Genomic DNA, 18989 nt, shown 5'->3' on the forward strand with positions numbered 1-18989 from the left:
GTGGCTGAGAAGAAAACAAACTGATCTGATCAGAGCTTTCTCCCTCTGGGGTGGAAGTATGTGTGGGTGTTCCAGAGAAGCTACTAGGCCTCAGCAGATGATATGGGCTGAGGGCCTGAAGGAAACTTGCCTGTGGGGCGCTTTCACCTGTAACTCCTTTATGGGGTGAGATGTCCGAAGGTACTGCTTAAGGAATGTGACTGCTCTCATAGGGGCTTAGTTTAGCTGGCTGTCCCCTTTACTATCGGCATTATTATGGGGCTACTAATATAGGGACTACTAAAACAGGATTTTTCAGGGAATCTGTCCTCCAAGACCTTTGACTGCACCCTCATCCCTTCTTCATGCTTATGCTCAAGATCTGCAATAAACCTTCAATAGACACCACTAGACTGAGGCTGAATCTTGTTGGTGAGCTCCGGGAGCTGGTACCAGGGCTGGCAACCTCTGAACAGATAAGGAAGACCTGTTTACTTCCAGCAGTCCTTACAGGGGTGAGCACTATATTCACACAAACATTTGGAGGAATTCTACTGGTGTATGGCTTTCGGCCCCATTCACACTTACAGCCCTGGATGCAGACAATCTGTATCCAGGGCTGATAATCCCTGGGTAATTGCTGTATGTTCCTTTTCATGTGAACACAGGCCCTGTCAGACTTCCATTGCTTTGAATGGTGCTTCCCACCCAGGCGCCCACAGCTACTTGCAGGAAATCCCACTGGGTCTGTCCTAGGTAATATACTTCTATCAAGCTCAACCAAAAAAAACAAATCCTAAAGCTGCAGCTGATCCAGATGAAGCAAAAAAAAAAATTACAAAACCTTAAAAAGTGTGGCCCAAGTTACATCAAAAGGAAAAAAAATGCTTTCGGATACCTAAGAGAGCATCCCATGTCTCTAAAATAATCAAAATGGAAGCTTGCTTCAACAGAAAAGGTAGTCGGGCGACCGGACATTTCGCAGTTTTTGGACACAGTCCCCTACTGTATAGGGATGCCCCGATTTCATCTCTGCTTAAGGGCTGCTTCACACCACAAAAACACACTCCAGGTCTGTTCCGGATGCATTTCTGCATGTGCATTTTTTACTCTTTTTGTATGCATTCTGGTGCATTTTTGTTGAGTTTCCAGATTCTTTTTTTCTTTTTTTTTCCTGTTTCTTTTTCACTGTACTGTGATCCGATGCATTTTTTACGCATTCCAGTGCATTTTTGATGCGTTCTGGTGCATTTTGTTTGGGTATTACAATACCCCATTTGTTTTTACAGTAGGACTATAGTTTAGGCCTTCTTTCCCAGGTTTGCTCTAGTAACAAATTCTGCAGTGGTAAATAACAACGTGTTTGCTTATGTGATTTGGTATCTTTTTGTCCTTCCCCCCATTTAGTGCTAGTTAGTCCAGTCCTAGCTAGACCTTGCCCATTTCTTTTATGTCCATATTCTTCCATATCAGCGTTAGTGCTTCACAGAGACAGGGTTTTGGAAAGTCATTGTCTTCTTATTTATACTTCAAAAGACTCCAATATACTACAATTATCTAACAGATTCAACTTTGGTGTTTTATTGAAGAGTTAAGCTACCTGTGGATGGTGCCAAGTCAGCAGGTGACTATATTGTCCTGACTGACTAAGGAAGTATGTCAATGCATAATGTTGCTTCAAATCAGAGCAATCTATTTTTGCAAAGTGTGTTATAACACACAGCAAAAAACTGCAGCGCAGAGACTTGTCTAAAAGTTAAAAAAGTGAGCGCCGAAATGCGTAATAGCCATCCATTGCAGCACGCAGCAGTGCGCACTCACACCATACACTAACACACACATGCTATATGCACAACAAAGCATTCTGTACAGTGTGGTGTAGCCACAAAAACTTAAGTGGAATATCTGAATTTGGCACAGGATGTTTTTTTTCTGGATGTGATCACCAATTCACTGATTGACTGATTTTATTTTACTTCTAAAAAGATTTCTTCGGAACAGACATAGTTTTTAGTTTTGCCTTGGAGGATGCTAATCAGAGATCAATTTATTACCTAAAAGACAATCGAAGCCATGACTGGGCAACCGTGTGGGGTGGGTTGGGCAGTCTATTCTCCAGCAGGTGTTGTTGAATACCACTAGATTTATAGAGCTGAGCCTGTAAATAGACAAACACATGTAGATTTGTCTTCCTTTTCCCTGTGACAGATGTGTCCCCGGGGTGAGATGATGTCATTTCACCAATAAACTCCCACCCTGATCACTTGTTAATCGCTGAGCCCATGTGTTACACTATAGTGCAGAATTTCCTCCATCAGCAGTGAGTTTTCACAGTAGCTGGCTCTACACTAGTTCTAAATACATTTGTGACATGATGATTGACATTCAGAAGTACTTTGAAATTTAGTTTTCTTTTAACATTCAACTTTGGATTGAATAGACTTTACCGAACAAAAACCACATACAGTATACTGTTAGAAATGCATTTGTTTGAAAAAAATTTTCCATCATGCTCCTTCGAATTTTTTCACTGAGGTCGAAATTGAATGTGTATTTATTGACCCTACTAACCACTGGAAAATCAAACAAACAATCTCAAAGTAAAATTTTTCAAACAAAAGTCTACTAGTCTATGGCCAGCTTTACATACCAATTTCAAGGTGAATTTGTGTCATCAGACATATCTGTCATTTCTAGGGCAGGAAGTGAGGAGAAATTTCCCCAAACAGGGACATGGCCAGCAATAATAATCTGAAAGAGGGTCTAACTCTTTTCTATTCTATCCAAGACCAAAAAAATCAGAAAATTGTGCCATACTTACCGTAATTTTCCTTTCCTGGTGCCTATCCATGCCAGCATACCGCATTAGGCTCCGCCTTTAGCTGCTCCTTCAGGATCAGTGAATAGCATAAAAAGAGAGAATTAGGTAGCCCCAGCATTCTCCATAATATAGAATACAGAGGGTGAGATTGTATGTTACAATGGATAGACACCAGGAAAGAAAATTACGGTAAGTGTGGCACAATTTTCTGTTTTCCTGGTGCCTCCATGGCAGCATACATGTGATAAATAACTAGCTGAAAAGGGTGAGAACATGCTTAGAAAAGGTTTATTCGACAAAAGAGTTTCTATTTGGAACTGGCATGTGCCGACTTGCTCTTCCACGGAAGTGAGAGTTCCTGAGTCCACCCTGTAGTGTCTCATAGACACGTGCTGGGATGACTATATTGCTGGTCTGCAGACTGTTTGGATGCATACACTTGCTCTGGCCACCCAAGAAGCAGAAGCCGATCTGGTGGAATGCGTCTTGATTGAAAGGGGGGTAAAAAAAAACATGGTCCTGTATGCCTTAATGATCAACTTGACTATCCATGATGCAATTGTTCTTGAAGAAGCCTCTTTGCCCCTGTTCTTGTCCTAAGGCACAACAAATAGCTAAGTTAAATCCCTGAAAGGAACTGTAGCCTGAAGATACCACTTTAGGACACTAGCGATGTCAACCTTATAAAGGAAGCCCAACTCTGGGTCCAAAAACACTGACAGGGCCCATGGTTCCAATAGATTAGAGGAGGAAGATACCTTGGGAGTTAATCCTCACACTGTTTGAAGCTCTACGCTGTCCTGGTAGAAGAGAATATGGCCATTTTTTGCCTCAAGGGGCTTGCAGCTTAGACATCCTTTTACCTGATACGTCTGCTATTGAAAAGGCCATTTTCAAAGTTAGATTCCACAAATTGGATGATTCAGATGGGGCAAAGAGCTGGATGGATAAAGCCTCCAGAACTATAGAGAGATCCCAGGTGGGAAAGCCTTGCTTGACAGGCGGGTGTGTCTTCTTTAGGGCTTTGAAGAATTGAAGGGAATCTTCAGCCTCTTTTCTGTTGAAGCAGAGATTGCCGCAACCTGCACTTTTAGGGTGCTCATACCTAACCTAGGTCCAGTCCCACCTGGAGAAAGTCTAAAATTTAAAAAGCAGAGAGTAGTTTTTATTTAAAGTTCCTACCAATTGTGAAAGCTTTAAATTTGTTCCACACTTTATTGTACATATTGATTGTTGAAGGTTTTTGGGCTTTGAGTAGAGTTGAAATAACTTCCGAGGAACACAATCCCGAGGCACTATTGTCCATTCGCAGAAGCAGTGACTTGTTTCTGAGTTGGGATGCCAAGGCTGTTATTGCAAGATAGGCTGCTCTGACATCTAGAATATTTGAGACAATTCCTGCTGCTTGAAATGCCCATCTTCTTTGAACTGAGACTTGGTTGCATTGTGCCCCCCAGCCGATCATACTGGTGTCTGTGGTAACTATAGCCCAGGAGACATGCCCCAATGGACACACATTTACAAGCATCTATTACTTCATTCACCAATGTAGACCTTTGTGTATCAAACTTGTCAGATTTTTTGGACTTGGACAGATACTGCTTGCTCCATTGTCTTAGTAATTACAGCTGAAAGTGCCTCAGGTGCCAGAACCATTGGAATGCATGCTGACATGATTCCTGTTAGGTTCAGGCAGTTCAAAGCTCTCAGGCAGGACCATGTACTCACCTTCAATTTTTGGATGATGGCTTCCATCTTCTGAAGCGGTAGGGACATCATCCCCTTCGAGGTGCTGAGCAAAGTGCATAGATAGATCATTTGCTATGTCTGGGTAAGCTGCCTTTTTTTGCCTGGTTTATCACCCACCCGAATACCAGCAGCATTGACAGAAGGATCACCCTATGTTCCACTAGTTGGACTGGATTCTTTGCTAGAAGCAGATCACAGTCAAGATAGTGATATACTCTGAGTAACATTTCTCGTAATGGGGCCAAAACCTTTGTGAAAAGCTCTCTGTTAAGTACAGAGTCCAAAGAGTAGATTCTGGAATCGGAGATGGATTTGGCGTACTGCAAACCTCAGGTATTTCTGGAACGGCGGAAGAATGAGTATGTGTAAGTAGGTGACTTGAACCTCAGGCTGTAATTGACTGCAAAGGATTTGCAACCAAGTATTAAAAAGTGAAAGTTTGATGTATGATTATTATTCTGTCCCATTACTTTTGGTCCCTTAACAAGTGGGAGGCACATATGCAAACTGTTGTAATTCCTACACCGTTCACCTGATTTGGATGTAAATACCCTCAAATTAAAGCTGACAGTCTGCAGTTAAAGCACATCTTGTTCCTTTCATTTCAAATCCATTGTGGTGGTGTATAGAGCCAAAAATGTTAGAATTGTGTCGATGTCCCAATATTTATGGACCTGACTGTACCTAGCTGAAGGCCCTTACCTTAGGAGCAGGAGGGTCTTATTTGGGCAGTGAATGGCTCATCTTAAGCAAGGGGCAGAAAGAGCAGATAGAAGAAAGGTAAAGGAATTTGCACTTCTATACCAAGAAGGGATGAAGTAAAGAAGGGGTCTGATCAAAAGGGCTAACCACAGATGAAGACCTGTGGCACTTTCAGAAATTCTCAGCAAAGGGCAGCCTCCCCAAGAGCAGCAGACCTCCATAATGAATGCTCTGGGAATAAATAGTGGACAAGGGTAGAGGCTAGAGGAAATAATCAACCCTTTCCAATGAACAAATTAAAGTGAGAGCAAACAGGGCTGTTTATTCCTCAACAAAAAAGGCCACCATGACCTCCATCTGCATTGCGTATGCGCCAACCAGCGGTGCTAGGAATCATTCAGCCAGCGGAAAACCCCACCAACTTTCAGATGCCGACACATGTGCACAGCAGGAATGATCCAAAAGGAGTAAAAGCCAGCGCAGCATGTGCACCAGCCACTATATGAGATGCCGACAGGGAAGAAGACAGAGGTAAGCCAAACAATCTCTACACCAGAAACCTGAAAAAATAGAAAATAAGGCAAAGCAAAGCAGAAAGAAAAAGGCAGATAAATTAGAGATAACAAGGAATACTGGACTTTATTATTATTACAGGTATTTATATAGCGCCATCAGTTTACGCAGTGCTTTACATACAGTATATAATGTGCATTCACATCAGTCCCTAACCCTCAAGGGGCATACAATCGTGTACATTCACATCGGTCCCTAACCCTCAAGGGGCGTAAAATCTTGTACATTCACATCAGTCCCTAACCCTCAAGGGGCATACAATCGTGTACATTCACATCGGTCCCTAACCCTCAAGGGGCGTACAATCTTGTACATTCACATCGGTCCCTAACCCTCAAGGGGCATACAATCTTGTACATTCACATCGGTCCCTAACCCTCAAGGGGCGTCCAAATTTTGTACATTCACATCGGTCCCTAACCCTCAAGGGGCGTACAATCTTGTACATTCACATCGGTCCCTAACCCTCAAGGGGCATACAATCTAAGGACTTGGAAGAGAGGAAGGAAAGAGAGTCAGGGTGGAAGGGCAGGGTACCCCAAAGAGTAAAATAAATGCTGCTCTCTGTCCCAGCCTCACTGTATGCCATTTGCATGTTGGCAGAACTAACACTCCAAGTTAGGAGACATCTGCAGTCCCAAAAGGGACTCCCTATCTCATTAGTGCATTTAGCTGCCCAAGACTAGGGACTACGCCTGGGAGAGGCTGAACCCAGACGGAAGCTGCTCAGGGCAGAGGTAAGGACTTTCAACTTCCATTTACTGACCATGATCTATGATCGAAAAAAAGGAGAATGCTGGAGGAACCTAATTCTTTCTTTTTATACTATTAACTGATTCTGAGGGAGGAGCTGAAGGCAGATCTTACCACAGGTATGTTTCCATGGAGGCACCAGGAAATAATTTTGCTTTTGAATGCACTTTTTGGGTTGAAAAACACTTTTTCCACTGGGAATGCATTAGTGCAGTGCATGTTAGCACGTTGTAATACAATCCATTTTTATTTAAACCCTAACACACTAAGGCAGAGATGTTCCCATGCACTAACACTATTTTTATATGTGTTGTGGTGTGCTGTGATGCCAAAATTGGAGCGTATCTTCTTTTTCTTTTTTTTTGCATTGCCAGTGCATTTTTGGTGCATTGCCGTCTCATTCTTTATAATGGGCTGCCCAAAACTATTTTTTTTTTTTTAAGTTGTGATCAGGCAGGCTGTTTATTGAAAAAGAGACATGCAATGACTCTGCTGCTATAAAATAAACCTTCCTGCCTGTTTGCAGTCTTTCTTAGAATGTACACTAAACTGTGCATGTCCAGCTCAATATACATTCGGCACTGTGCTAGGATGACCATGTGCATGATTTATGTCATACCGTGCCGACCAATCAAGAAGGCCAAATGCTGGCACCCCGGAGAGGATACTAGCGCCCACTAGGCACCTCACAGGCATCAGACTGTTGAAGCTAACATAAGCATCTAAGACTTTAAATTCTTTTGAAATGCAACGCACGCTAACTTGCAAAGAAATCACGTTAACACAATGCTTCAGTAAGCCACGGCCTGAATGGCACCTAAAGCAAAATTGTAGGTTTTTTTTTGTATATTGCTAGGAGATAGAGATTTTTATTAAAAAATAGTTTTTTTTTCCTTTTTAGCAATTTTTAAAACCGTGTACACTGCTTGTGGTCCCAGAGGAGCACAGTACATGTCCCAGCTCATCTCTGGTGACCAAGAGCAATACCTGGGACAATGTAAGACCTGTGAGCCTTTGCAGAAATTACATTAGAAGTGACTGCCCAATGGACCAAGATGGGAGACACGGGACCTGGAAGACTGTTGAGAAGATGGCTGCAATGCGGGGAGGGACAGCTTTGTTTCTGTCATTTATGGAAAAGCAGGTAAGTACAGTCCTGCTTTAAGCCACTTTTAGTTTAGTTGAGTCTATCAGTAGCTGCAGAAAGCCTGCCATGAAAATTTCCTACCCTACTGCCCTAATGAAGGGGGCAAGGTGTAGCCCCAGCAAAAAGTTGACTAACTAATTTTACATTCTTCACGGTATGGTGCTTCAGTTCTAGATGAACTTATTCAAATCACAATCCAAGGTGACCATGGAAGCCCTTTGTTGTGCAGAAACTGCCTTCAAACATAGTATACCAACACCATCTCCAAACTACTGGGTTATGATAAGAAAAGTTATAGAGATCCAGCCAAATCCATTCACTTTTTTTTTTTTTTTTTAATTCTGTTTATTAGTTTTGAATTTAATATAATATTACGGTGATAGTACAAAAGGTACTCTAAAGAATACAAAACAGTATAAACTCTGGCACCAGCCATGCCAGAACAGAAACATAGTAGTGCTCCACTCCATACTTCCCCTCCTGTGCGTACTCATAATGACTCATCCATCCACTTCCTTAAAGTGGTTGTAAACCTCAGACATTAAATAAGAACAAAGCATATCCCTCTATAGTGTGCACTTGTCTCAATCCAGAGCACTGTCTGCTGCCTCGTTCCTCTGCTATCTGCATGAGTCACTTCTGATGAGATATCCTGACACCAAAAGAAAACTGGTGACAGGAGGAGAGACCACCAGCAGATTGAAGGGTATCCCTTCTCTCCAATTAGCTCTCAGAGCTCTCTTCACTGATGTAACTTGTAGCTCTCTGCCCCCCTGTGCTTCAGAGTGGAGGGATCCTGTTTAAATTCTGCTCTTTGAATAGTTGTAAGGGAAAGACGTCTGTAGATAAACCAGTACAACTTATGTATGTAGCATCCTCCTAGGTAGGTTGTATAGTCTAGTTTAGTATAGTGTGGTCTCCTGCTTAACAGAATACTTATAGGAAAAACATAACAGCTTTTCTAAAACCAGTGGATAATATAGTATGTAGTATATATATATAAAATACACATAGCAGCAGGGGCGAACTGACCATTTGGAAACTCAGGCACTGCCCGAGGGCCCGGGGTCAGTAGGGGGCCCCATGAGATGCCCCTGGTACCTTTTTCATAGGCTTTTTTGAGTTTGGGCAAGGACACAGGGGCCCCATGATCCCCCTATTGCCCGGGGGACCCATGAGTTGTCAGTCCGCCCCTGCATAGCAGCTTTTCTGCTTAACAGAAAGCTACAATTGTTTAGTGAGGATATCCTGTGTGGCTCACAGTGCTGCTGTTGCTGTGTTTAGCTCCTCTGTATCTAGGTGATCTTGGAAGGTTCTGGGTGAACAGGAGTGACCCATGCAGATCAGCAGCATGAATATGCATGCAGTTCCAGCCAATACCAGGGAGTGGTGCCCCTGAGCATGCTGGGTACTAGTATATATATTCTACAAACACAAGGGACCTGGGTTTTTCTTCCTCTTGGAAGGGAACTCTAGCCAGGGAGGTGACTGCCTCCCCTGGCTCATGCTTCCAGGAGGCCTCGGATAGGCAAATGCTGAAACCCAGGGTGCTTCTGAGAATTGATTGAGGGGGATATCTACAGATCTTGTCTGGCATCATGGAGGTAGGTGACCTTCAGCAGGGGCCTTGTGAGTACAGACTGTTCTACAGAGATGCTGGGACTTGTGCTGGTTAACCCCCACAGGACCTATATAGTCAGCTGCTGGGTGTAAGCTAGAAGAGGCACCGGTTAGTGTCGTGAAGAGCAACTGTCCACCAGGGGCAGACTGACCATTTGGAAACTCGGGCACTGCCCAAGGGCCTGGGGTCAGTAGGGGGCCCCATGAGATGCCCCTGGTACCTTTTTCATAGGCTTTTTTGAGTTTGGGCAAGGACACAGGGGCCCCATGATCCCCTATTACCCGGGGGCCCATGAATTGTCAGTCCGCCCCTGCTGTCCACTAAGTTCTGTATTTCTACAGAGGGACTTTGCTCCATTCTTTGTACAGTCTGCTACACAGATCTGCTTAGAGAAAGCTGTCCTCAATTGTGAATACAGGTGTACTTCGGTTTACGAGTTTAATGCTTTCTCCGGGACGTTTCGTATTGGGAAAAATTCATAAACCAAAATGCGGTTTCCCATAGGAATGCATTGAAAACCAATTAATCCATTTCAGAGGTCAGAAAAAAGTAAAAAGAAAAGTCACTGTCACTATGTCAGTGCTATTTTTTTAAATTTAATTACTGGCTTGTTTTTTTCTTCACTATAGCTCAGAGAATTAGCTGTCACTTTCCCCCAGCTAAAAGAGAGAAAGTTTACTTTTAGCTTATTTCCCTGAGTTAAAAGAAACAATGTTTCCTTTTAGTTTGTTTCCTGAGATAAAAGAAACAAAGTATCCTTTAGCTCCCTGGAAAGTGACAGCTAATTATGTGAGCTATAGTGAAGAAAACAAAAAAAAAGCCGGCAATTGCATTTAAAAATCGACACCGACATACACTTCATATTGTGAAATAAATTTGTAAACGGAGACATTATTTTCAATGGATTTTCATTTGTAAACCGAAAATTACGTTAACCGAGGCGTTCGTAAACCGAGGTACGCCTGTAGTTCATTTTGGAGTATCCTACTATATCCCTTCCCTATCCCAGTTCTAAAACAAAATAAAAACAACAAAAACTACAACCTCTAGACTGATCACTGGAGTAACAAGCAGAGGTTGTGTGCACCTGGCTGTGGGAAATGCTGTGTGGTTGGCTGTGGGAGAAGACCCTGGGGAAAGCCTGGTCAAGAGGCTCCTATGGGGGTAGGGCTACATGTAGGAGGATTTGTTTCATCTCTGTGTATCACCTGAGGCCAGGGGCAGACTGACCATTTGGAAACTCGGGCACTGCCCAAGGGCCCGGGGTCAGTAGGGGGCCCCATGAGATGCCCCAGGTACCTTTTTCATATGCTTTTTTGAGTTTGGGCAAGGACACAGGGGCCCCATGATCCCCTATTGCCCGGGGGCCCCATGAGTTGTCAGTCCGCCCCTGCCTGAGGCCAGTCACTTCACTGTGTTGTAAGAGGTTGTAAGGGGTTGTAAGAGTTTACAACCATTTTAATGAAAAGAAATAGGTTGCAATTGACCTCTTCCTGAAAATGCAAGTATGCGCTTAATTGTAAACTATAACTGGAGGCAGCGTTAGGGACAGAATGTTTTAGGTCAGAAAAAAAGGTTTTATATTTAGTGTCAGTGCAAGTATTAGTGTTTTAAAGTAGGGAAAAAAGCGTACCATTGTTTCTTGGCCCTGGGTGTAAAGAACAAATCAGGTACACATATGTGGTATTGCCGCAGTTGTCAGGATTAGGAACATTTATTTTGCTTTTTTTTTTTTTGGGTGTTGAGTCATGGTATTGGCATAAAATTATACAGATAAAATTTTCAAATATATATTTTATTACTATTGTGGGACAGTTTTCCTTTTCATTTGGAGGTAAATGATAATGGATATCTCCTGATTTAGTTTTATTATGAAAGTCCAATCTGTCCTGAAAAAAACAAAGTATAATCCACCTGGATACACTAAGTGGTTGTGATGATATGTACAGTTAGGCTGGCCATAGATGGATCGAATCTCGGCTTTTTCAGCAGGAACCAGCTGATATTCGATCCATCTATGGGCAGGCTGGTTGTACTGAAGTTAATCCATCAATTGTTCAGGAAAAGCCCAACAGGCTGGTTGTACTGAAGTCAATCACTGCCAGCAGCTATATCCACTAGCAGTGATCATTGTGTTTTGCCAACCAGGAAGGCTCCCCACCAGCAGAATACAAAAGTGCTACAGAACGGATTCCCCCATTAACACTGACTGTAAACTGAGGACAACTTCCTGAAACCAAGTCCATAGAAGGGTTTCTCTCCTTGGAGAGCTCTCCAGCCTTTCCTGACGTACCATCCCAAACCCCAGATAGTTGTCCTCCAGGGGTGGACTGACCATTTGAGCACTCGGGCACTGCCCGAGGGCCCAGCGTCAGTGGGGATCCCCATGAAATGCCCCTGGTACCTTTTTTATTATAGGCTTTTTTGGGTGTGCTTTGAGTGTGGGCAAGGACACAGGGGACCTATGATGCCCTATTGCCTGAGGGCCCCATGAGTTGTCAGTCCACCCCTGTTCTCCTCTATCCAACTGTCTGGAGGAATCCATGGACAAAGGGATTTAGAGACTGCAACGTTTGAAACACAATCCAGCTGGGGGGGTAGTTAGTTTTCCCACCCAAATGCCCTCTCCCCTACTCTGGTCCAAGGGATATAGAAGTACTTACTGTCCCTCTTCTGCAAGCTATAGGTTGGTAGCTGTCTTTAGGCCTTCTGCTGGGCTGGCTCCTTCCTTAGCTCCACAGATGGTCCTCTCTCAGGGAACCTGTGAGAGGTTAAGCTTCCCCTCTGTCCTATTCCTTCCTGGAGGCAGGCCCCTTCCCTTGGCCCCCTCCCAGGCTCCATACTGCAGCTCCTGCTCTCACATCTTCCACTCCTGCCTGCCTCTGAGTAGGCTCAGTCACTCTTAAGGGCTGTCCTGACTCCATGCCAAGTCTCCTGCCTGGGGATTGGTCCCTTAAGAGTGCAGACCAGCTTCTCATCACCCCCTCCCACTGAGTTCCAAAGACTTCTCCAAGTCCCTAGATCAGGGGGAGGTATCAGAGCTGATCTGCAGAGCTTCTCAGCCCTGGCCCAAATTTGACCTTCTGACTATCACCCAGACTGCTACTCAGCCCTCTATCTAAAAAATTAATAATTAGCTAGCTCCCCCTAGCTAACTAGGAGAGTACTACAATACTAACACAGGTCAAAGTTGCAAAATTGGGCTTGAGTTTTAAATCCCCCCCAACAGTGGCCTCCCTAGGTGGGTGCGGGGGGTACGCACAGCACCGGGAGACACCTATCTTACAGGGTGACGCCAAGAAGTTTTAAAGCAAGCCGGCGATCCCCTACATGATGGATCGGATCTGCAGTAACACATGGTGTCACCCCTCCAAAGGTGGCCGGTCCCTGTCGTGCACACACAGCCTGGCTCTTCCCCTCCCTGTGTGCCCGTCACACCCCCCAGACCGGTGTTGCAAGATCAGTTAACCCCATATAGGTTGCAAGCCGATGATCCCCACAAGATGGATTGGATCTGTGGATTGGGGAACATAAAGGAATCCGATCCACTATGTTCCCCAATCCGCAGATCCAATCCATCTTGCGGGGATCGTTGGCTTGCAAACTATACGGAGTAACTGATCTTGCAAGACCAGTCCAGGGGGTGCAACGGGGACACAGGGAGGGGGAAGAGCCAGGCTGTGTGTGCACGACAGGGACTGCCCACCTCTGGAGGGGTGACACCACGTGTTAACGCACCGGGTGACACCAACCCTAGGGATGCCCCTGCCCCCCAAACTCACAAGGGAACGAGCCCTTAAAGATCCACATTACTGCCAAGCATCTAGAATTTTCAAGAAAAGACACCCAATGGCAGTCCATGCTTTATTTCTTGACAGGTTTCCATTAACATCATCTAGTAACCCTGAATTCTGATTGGGCTTTGTTATTTTAAATCATTATCTCTGGTGTCCAACCTCAGAGCATGAGACTTTCCATCTCCATACATCTTCCTGCTCTCGAGTCAGTGATTTACACAGACGGGGCCACAATTGCTCATTTTCCACTGCAGATTGCTTGGGAAAAGCAGCAGCCTGTTCTGCAACACTGGAATATTGCCCAGTCCCATTTGCTCATGTAATAATAACATAAAATCTAATACAAAGCAACACAGAACTAAAACCAACAAGTATAAAAAAAAAAAGGTGAAAGTAGACAAGTACACCCTACCGGGGCCATTAAAGGTAAATGGGCCGTAAGAATGTATTATTAATGAATGATGATGAGAGCTTTTGTCTTATCTGGTGAGAAGATCATATAGAGTGATCCCCAATGACAAGCTATTTGTCACCGTCGCTGAATTTATTACCTTCAATTTGTGATATCAGTGGCAGCATCAGGATGGTTGGGGGGGTGTTTTGGTATTTTTAATTAACAGGTCCTGGAGGTTTTCTGGGCCCCCGACTCTCAGGATTGCCCATTTCTCGGGGGTATTACATCAGGGATGTCCTTGAAGTCAATTCATAGCGGCAGGGAAAGGGCAAGTGTTTTTCCCAGTCATTGTGTGACACAATCAAATATCCACTGTCCGGCCCTCCATTCTGTAGAAGCTCCCCGGGGAGGCTGTGCTGGGATGGAGATTGCGGCTTCTCTCTGTTCTCAGCCCATCTTGTCTATGTGTGACATCCGGGGCCCCGACGAGCCCCACTACACAGGCCTGTTTATCACACACATCACTTAATGATGATTTAACCTGTTTGATTCCGCAGATAACAAGAATGAACTGCCACTGAAACCAATTATAGGATGCTGGCAAGGATGGAGATAGAACTGGTACCCAGATACAAGCAGTGCATTCACAGACCATACATGCTGCATTCTCTCTTAAAGCGAACCTGAATCAATTTTAAACTTTTATCCACTTACCTACTGGGCACTTTTACCCCCTTCCTGCCCTGGCCAATTTTCACCTTTCAGTGCTGTCGTATTTTAAATTACAAGTATGTGGTCATGCAACACTGTAGCCATATGAAATTTTTATCATTTTTTTCACACACATACTGTAGAGCTTTCTTTTGGTTGTATTTAATCACCCCTGGGGTTTTTATTTTTTGCACTATAAACAATAAAATGAGCAAAAAATTTGATAAACAACGTTTTTCTTTGTTTCCATTATAAAATTTCGCAAACAGGTAATTTTTCTCCTTCACTGATGTGCGTTGATCAGGCTGCACTGATAGGCTAATACTCTTCTGAAGTATGAACTGCCTCGAAATAATAGCAATGCGCACTCACCAGAAACGCATGGATTATGCGCATTTAGGAATAATCATCCCAAATATCAGGTCCATCGAAGGCCGGGTGGTGGGCGTCCTGCTCAGGGTGGGTCATCAATAACACCAAGATAGATCCAGAGGTCCCCTTAAGGCTAGTCAGATAATCCTCACTGACAGTATTGTTCCCTCTTCTGGCTGGTAAAGGCACCCTTTCTGTGGGAATGATAGCTCCAAAAAGGAGCCCCAAAAAACAGGTGCCAGAGATAGTGTAGTATGTTCTTAGGTGATTTTATTGATCAAGTATAGCAATAGGGTAATATGCATGTAGCAGGAGATATTAATCCTGTCTCATGGCTGTGATCTGCTGACTGGCCTCTCCTGTGTAACCTGACACTTGCCCTGACACAGACAAAGCAGTGAGGGATTTCAGCCCCCCCTTTCTCCTCTCAGACTGTAAGAGAGAGAGAGCCAATTATAAGAGCCATTAAAGGAGCCAATGACAAGGACTCTTTCAAGCAGGAAGTGCAGCTGCAAAGCATTGTGGACGATGGAGTTTTGAACAGAAACGACCTTATAGGCTGATATGGAGATAGAATTAAAATAAAGAACTACGAAAGCCATCATGCTTAGGGAGAGGAGAATGAAGGGGGCCATCTTGGGTTTCTCCTGAAGGAGAGGGGGACTGCATGTGGCAGGAGAGAGATTGGACCTGGAAAAGAAGTGCTTATGGGCAGTGCACTGGATGCTTGGTGATCTGCATCAGACAAAGGAACATCCAAACTGAGAGAAGGGGTCTACAGTACAGTGCCTACACTGACAGTGTGAAGTGCTCATCGTGAGGTGACCAGAGGAACCTGTCATTTTCAGGACGATCGTTTGGGCCTTTGTCACAGGATCTGGTGAGAGGGATTTCTCCCACTGTCAGATGACAGGAACACTGCACACATACAGAGACATCATACCTTGCTCATATTCACCAGGCACTGGGTTGTGTAGATGGCCCTGCTGAACAGACACCGTGTTCACTTTACTATACAAATACTGCCACAGGATTACAATTACAGTTTAAGTGTTTAAGGAGTTTAAGTGCACCAACGAAAGTGGCTAGCTGAAGATCCCAACATTCATCCAGTTACAAAGAGACTAAAGTTACTGGTGCCATACGGGCACGCGCATGCGTAGTCAGGCCTCTATATTGCATGGTGTGTGAGGGATTAGCTTTACCTTGAAAGTAGCTATTAAGCATCATTTGGGTACAGTGTTTTCCTATTGGGATCATGGTGTCGGGGGTTAGAAGGGAGAAGTCTGACACAACAGAGAGTCATTCTTCTGCTCTCCTTCTGCTTGGACATCATGGGGCCCATTTTATGAAGAGGAGTTAAATCCACTTTGAGGTTGCCATGTAAGTGTTTCCTCTGCTCTTGGGTTTATTCATGGTTGGAATCCCCTGAAAGCAGCCTGAGTGTAAAAGTGAGTTATATTGCTTTCCGTCACAGTATTTGCTGTTCTCTTGATTCTCCTAACATATACCTGTTGTTAATGTTTATTACTTCCCATAGAGGTCTTACAGTAAAGCTGATCTCTGTGTTTTATTACAAAGTGTGTGCTTTTCATTGGTCCTTGCACTTACACTATTGCCAGGTGTGCCAGTGTGGGCTGAGACAGTTCTTGGGGTTGAGAGGCAGAGTGGCGGAGTAAACAAACTTAAGCAGCCCCTTCGGGGGTATCGCTACATGTGGGGGCTCGTCCGGGATAATTTCCAATACTCTGCAATCAACTCTTAAAGATAGCGCCATGCTGGACCCAGAAGTCAGCACCTCAAAGCCAGTGACATCTTCAGAAGAATCCCTTTCTCTGCTAGTGGCTGAGTTTGGCAAACTAGTTACAGGGCTTCTCGAGAACTCAGTAGGGTCCATCAATTACAGGTATCGCAAACTACAGTTCTTCTCGGGGAAAGTTCCCACACCTTCAGGAGAAGATGACTTTGATACTTGGATGGATCAAGCCATCCAAGCTGTGGAAGAGTGGGATGTGATTGACACGGTAAAGAGACAGAGGGTGATAGAGAGCCTGCGGGCACCAGCTTCTGATGTAGTTCGAAACCTGAAACGGGATAAACCCACCTGCTCAGTTTCTGAGTGTCTAGAAGCACTCTGTGAAGTTTATGGGAGAGTTGAAGATTGCACAGAATTAATCTATCTCTTTCATCACACTTATCAAATGGAGGGTGAGAAGTTAATAAACTATGTCACACGGCTGGATAAAACTCTTCAACAAGTTTTAATGAAAGGTGGGATGAAAGCTGAAGAGGCCAATAAAGCCTTAATGCTACAGGTGCAAAGGGGAGCCCAGCCACTGGATCCCATTGTGCTACAACTTCGATCCAGGAGTCCAACTGACCTCCTCACTTACTCCAAATTCATAAAGGCTATTAGAGAGGAAGAAGCTCTCATTGCAGCCAAGGCACAGATACCTGAGTCTGCCAAGGGTCTTAAACATGGCGCTACAGCTTACATCATACAGTCTGGGTCTGCATCGGAGACCAGCTCAGATGGAGGGCCCGTCAGCTCTATTGACACTTTGACACAAGCTATAGTTCAGTTGGCACAGGCGCAAACTACTCTACAGCAAACATTCTGTGGAATTCAGAAAACTGTAGGACAAGTGATGGAAGCCCATGCCGATATGCAACAATCACTTGAGGAAGTGAAGCAGACGGTGTCCACTCTGATCAAGGGAGGAAGGGGTGTTGTCTCCTCTAACGATAAGAAGTGTTATCGCTGTGGAGAGGTAGGCCATTTAATCGCTAATTGCTCAAATGAAGAGAACCTGACAGACCTTACAGCAGAGTTGGTGAGAGCATTAAAGAAGCTGTCTCTTGGAAAGTCGCAGAAAAACCTTCAGAAGGCCCCGGTGAAGGAGCAAACTGGGTGCCCATCTGAAGTAGTGAGCTTCATAAAAAAAGACAAGAGGAGACAGCAGCGGAAGTCCAACCCTTTGCAGAAGGCTCCTGTTGTTGCCTCTGAGCGACCCAGTGCCCCATTTACTTTGGCACATACGGCCCAGCAGCGGAAAATCAATGCACACCAGATGTCCAGCACTCAAAGGAGACTTAAACCAGATCAGAATTTTCACAAGAAAGTAGTGCGGATTCAGGCCACCAAACAGACTCAGATCCCCACCACCCCCAAGCTTCCAGACAGGCTAGTGGGACCTGCTCCTGTTGTTTCCATCCAAGTAGAGGGAATCTACACTAAGGCCCTTTTGGATACTGGAGCACAAGTGACCCTTCTCTACCGAGACTTCTATGACAAGCACCTCAAGCACCTGCCCTTGCAGAAGTTGGAAGAGCTAGGGATATGGGGCATTGGCACTCAAAACTTCCCCTATGACGGTTATTTACCAGTCAGGCTGACTTTTGATCCCTCGGTGGCTGGGAAAACTGAGACTTTTGACACGTTAGCAGTGGTCTGTCCTCGCCCAGTAGGGGTCAGTAAGGGTTCCCTCATCATAGGAACCAATACTGATCTGGTCAGAAGACTGTTGACGCCTGTTGTTCTGGAGTCAGACACTTCAACTACAAGTGTGCACCCCATGTTGAGACAGGCCTATCAGCGCCTGGTGCAAGAACAGAAGGCTCCAGCTGAAGGAGTGGGGAAGATCTGGCGTTTGGACCGAAGGGAGAAGGTGTTACAGCCTGGTGAAGTGGCTTGTTTACAAGCGTCCGTCAAGTTGAACTGGAAGCAACTAGGCCCTTTCATTGTCGTCGAGGCAGATGGCCAGAGGAAAGGTTCGGGAGTAGAGATAATTCCTGAAGTTGTTTCAACTAAAGCGTTACAAAGAAGTCATGGAAAAATCTCAGTTAGTGTCTGCAACATAACGGCCTTACCTGTGAAGATGCCAGCACGGATGTTGTTGGGACAAGTTAACCCAGCCACCCCAGTCTCACTATCTGATTTGGTGGGGGAAGAGAAAGATGGGATCCCTGCCAAGGAATTTTATCTGGAAAATTCTCCCCTTCCACCTGAATGGAAGGAAAGGGCCAAGGCTCAGCTTCAGGGATGGAAGGTTGCATTCTTCAAGAGTGAATTCGATGTGGGATGTGCAAAAAGTGCCAAACGCCGAATACGTCTTAAAGAGGATAAGCCATTCAGGGAGAGAGTTCGACGGATTCCTTTAGGGGACTTGGAAGACCTGCGTGAGCAACTGGCAGAGTTGAAAGGGGCAGGTATAATCCGAGAGTCCCGGAGTCCATATGCTTCTCCAATAGTGGTGGTACGGAAGAAGAATGGTGCATTGAGGCTGTGTATTGATTATCGGACGCTGAACAGGAGGACCATTCCTGACCAATACACCACCCCAAGAATAGAAGACGCTTTGCAGAGTCTA

The sequence above is a fragment of the Staurois parvus genome, unplaced genomic scaffold (assembly GCF_062004578.1).
Source record: "Staurois parvus isolate SC_StPar_1 unplaced genomic scaffold, SC_StPar_1.0 ptg000347l, whole genome shotgun sequence".
NCBI lineage: Eukaryota > Metazoa > Chordata > Amphibia > Anura > Ranidae > Staurois > Staurois parvus.